Here is a 3950-nt window from a genome sequence, read left to right as displayed (position 1 = left end):
GGAAATGTTTTAGACAGCTTTCCATCACTGTGACAAAATACCTGCTGATCAACTTAAAAGGAGAACAGATTTATTTTGGCTCAGGGTTTCAGAGGTTTCAGTTCATGGTCACTTGGCCCTGTTGCTTTGGGCCTGTGGTAGCACAGTACATCGTGGCAGGAGCATGTGATAGGGAAGGCCTGCTGACCTCGTGGCAGCTGGGAAGCAAAGGGAAAGAAAGGACAGGGACTGGAGTCTCAATATCCCCTTCAAGGGTACATCTTAATAACCTAAGTTCCTTCCACTAGACCCCATACCCTAAAGGTTCCATCACCTCCCAATAGCGTCACAAGCTGGGGACCAAACCTTTAACACATGGGACTTTGGGGAACATTCAAGATGCAAACTATTACGGGAGGCATAGAAGAAAAGCAATAGAAAATGCTCTAGATAAGAACCTCGGTCTCCTTTTTTTTGTTGCACCTCCTCTTTCACTCTGATTCTGTGGTGTCAGCAGTCCATCATAATCACCCATCCTCCTGCCTAAGAAATGGGCTTACAGCCTGAGCTGATCAGTTTCCTTGCCCCTTGGATCTGAAGCCAAATGGATCAGCTTGAGACTGAGCAGGGAAATCAGTATCCTTCCCCATGAGGAAGAAAGCCATTTTCTGCTGGTCACATGTACCAGTAAATGCCTTAAGCTTCTCCCATGGGGAGTTCTGTCACAACCAGAGGATTGTGACTAATAGAGGGAGCGCGTGCACTGTCATCAGTTGCCTGCTGGTTTGTATCAGTTCCCAACACTATGGCTAGGTTCTAGAGTATACCCAGGAAAAGGAGCCATGGAAATGAAAGGAAAGAGAGATCCTTGCTGTTGGTGATAGTGACATTGTCCAAGGTATTATATGAAAATAATCATGGGATATTCAAATGCTGATGTTCTGGCCCAGGGGCAGCCCATGAGCAGAGCTGATGAGAACAGATTCTTTCCATGAGGCCTGCTGATTGAGAGCTATCCATACCTCTGCCAGCCACCTGCTTCCCAGCGGAACTGGATGGAGAAGCCACACCCACAACCCTTTAGCACCTCCAGTAAACACTAAAATGGGAGCCCAGTGTATCAGTCAAGAGCATAAGAAAGCTTCATTTTAATCCCACTCATTACCAACTAAGGGAACTTAGTTAAGTTATAAAACTTTTTACCTACCTGTACAATGGGGATAATAACAGACTCTGGTTCATTAGATTGTTGTGGTATTAGATGGAATAATGCATACAAAATACTTAGCACTACAGTAAGCATAGTTGGAATTGTCGTCATCATTACTGTGGCCATTATTATTAGAGAAAATCCTGAAAACCGTGCTCTGTGAAATAAGGCAAGGTGTGACCTTGTAAAATCAAAAAAGTGCATCCTCCCTGGGAAATAGCTAGCAGCTCCTAATGGCAAATTCCAGGCTTGGGTCTATTTTTTGCCTTTATATACGTTCTCATTTATTTTTTGATTTATGAAAACGCATCCATCATTTTCTAAGGAAAGCCTCCAGACACATGAACAAAAATGATAGAAATGCACAACAAAAACAAATAAAACCATGCAGCATGGCTAACAAGTCAGGCATTTGGCCCCAGTGGGGTAGATAAATCCAGAGCTAGGCTCGGCACTGGGGCCCAAAGGTCAACAAACTGGGACTTTGCTGAAGGAATGAAAGAAAGAGGATTCTGAAGCTTCAATTGACAGCAGACCTCAAATCTGCAGAAAGCCTCAGAGAAGATCTTCTGGGGCAGTCCCCAAAAGGATCTCTAAGAGGCCAGTCCAAAAACCTGAGAGATGGCTGCTCTATCTCTCTCTCTGCTCATTCACCAGGGGATATTTTCAGAGAATCAGCAAACTTTAAAGCTATGCCAATCACCCCCTTTTACCTCCAATTCCTATTTCAGAGGAGGAGGAGGAGAGATCGACTTGGGAAAGACGCTCAGGTAAGAGAATTGGAGCTCTCGTGGGAAGGTGTCATTGTCACCCTTCTGTCTTTGTCTCATTTCTCCAGAGGCATTACTATAAAGGGACCCCTCTTTAAAGAAAGATGTGTTTTGAGACCACTGTTTTTAGTTCCCATTATAGATAATTAATTTCTTCTCTAGATTGTGAGAAGAAAAGTGAAGAGGGAGCTCAGTAGAACCAGGGAGGACCCCTTATGGTCTGAGAGGAACAGCCAGCCTCATGAGCAGAGCACAACTGCCTTCATGGAACCCAGACAGCGTCCCCAAGAGTGTCGCATGGGAAAGGCTCCACAGATGCCTTCCTGCCCTCAGTCTGAAGAGGTCCTCAGTTGTGGGTTGTCTTGTCCCTTACTTGCCAAACTGTCTTGTCTCTTGCTGGTTCATTCACAGGCTGCAAAGAAGCCGGAAAGATTCCCCAGAAAACACCTAGCACGGCCCAAATCTTCACTTGGGACATCTGAGACATGGGGAGCCACCACTAGCAAGTTATGGTAGATGCAGCAGAACAGAAGAGTAACACAGTCCCTCCAACTACCCAGCACAAGCATGAACAACAATGGCCTCCCTCTGTGAGGGAGAACCCCCACTGATATCTAGTATTCATGACAACATTGTTCTTGGAAACACAGTGGACAACACTCACTGAGCATGATTTTTTCCATGGCATCTTTAGCCCTGACACATGTGATCCCACAGGATCACAAGGTCCCTTTGCAGTCAGTGATATAATTATCCCCATTATACAGATGGGGGAAACTGAGGCCAGAGAGGTAACACAGCTGATAAGTAGCAGAGCTGGGATTTGAACTCAGGCTGTTTGATTATGGATCTTGGGGTTCTAGCCACTGGATTATGCACCCTCCTCTGAAATCTCACATGGCCATGAATGGCATTTCAGCCCTCTGTGAAGCCCAGCCGTGGCTGCTGAGGTCTCATTCTTCCTTACCCCCGGAGTATGCTCTCAATAATCCTCATCGCCTAAAGTGCTGGGATTTTGCCATAGTTCCCTTAATATAGAAGCATCAAACCAACAAAAGTTTCAAGGAGATGGCTTGTGAGAAGCAAATAGAGTGATAGACCCTCCAGAAGAGGTTTAACAGCCCTGTTTCTGCCCTTCTGAATCCTTAGAAGAAATCCAAGCTGAGAGCCAGAGAGCCAGAGTGGGTGCCTTCGCAGCAACCTTGATTTGCTAATCTCCTTCTGGTCATCAAAAGGGCCTCTCTGAAGCCAGCAAAGTCCTTGGTCCAAGACAGGGGTCAGCAAACTACAGCTCATCAGCCAAATATGATCTGCTGCCTGTTTGGGGAGTAAAGTTTCATTGGAATACAGCCACAATTACTCATTTATGAATTTGTCTGTGTTGGCTTTCACGCTACGAGAGCAGAGTTGAATAGTTGTGACAGAGACCATATGGCGCGCAAAGCCTAAAGATTTACTCTCCAGCCCTTTACAGAAAAAGTTTGCCAATCTCTGGTCTGGAATGACTGGCAGGCAAGGGGGCACTCCATTGTGATTAGGGACTCCACTCCACAGAGTACATTTGCTCCCCAAGAAACCCGAGCCAGTGACTCAAGCTGTAGAAATCACCTGCCACAAATATCCACATCCATCAAGTAAATCAATAGATACATCATGAGCATCACCATACGCCAGTCCCTGAGGCCACCCTGGGGCTGCCCAGGGCTGGAGAGTGTAGGAGTCTGAGAAGGGCTAAACACTGTGGCAGGGAAAGGAATGGGCTAGGGGGACTCCTCCTCCCTTCTCTCCCTTTCAGAGCTTCAGCTTTATCTTCTTACACACTTTAGATTCTACTTCAGACTCCATTTGAATATAGTTATGTGGCAATTTAAAAAATCATGATTTTTTATTTCCTCAGCTCCTCCTATGTGTCCAGCATCAGGTGGATAGAGGGAGAGGAGCGAGAAGCCACAAGCAAGTACTTCACCTCTCCATCCCTCCCCTAATGATTG

General features: G+C 45.9%; 1 long non-coding RNA gene across 1 annotated transcript; it reads left to right on the top strand.

Annotated features, from left to right (window-relative positions):
• The first annotated feature begins 598 nt into the window (after positions 1 to 598).
• Positions 599 to 2359, top strand: LOC110346136 (uncharacterized). Its single transcript, XR_002389975.2, has 3 exons — positions 599 to 877; positions 1921 to 1959; positions 2122 to 2359. It is a non-coding gene; the product is annotated as an uncharacterized LOC110346136 (long non-coding RNA).
• Positions 2360 to 3950: the final 1591 nt, after the last annotated feature.

The sequence above is a fragment of the Heterocephalus glaber genome, unplaced genomic scaffold, assembly GCF_053883595.1.
Source record: "Heterocephalus glaber isolate CG9 unplaced genomic scaffold, H.glaber_assembly_v1.0 deba00001457, whole genome shotgun sequence".
Lineage (NCBI taxonomy): Eukaryota > Metazoa > Chordata > Mammalia > Rodentia > Bathyergidae > Heterocephalus > Heterocephalus glaber.
The sequence above is the reverse complement of the archived record's forward strand: the minus strand, read 5'-3'. Positions and strand labels throughout refer to the sequence as shown.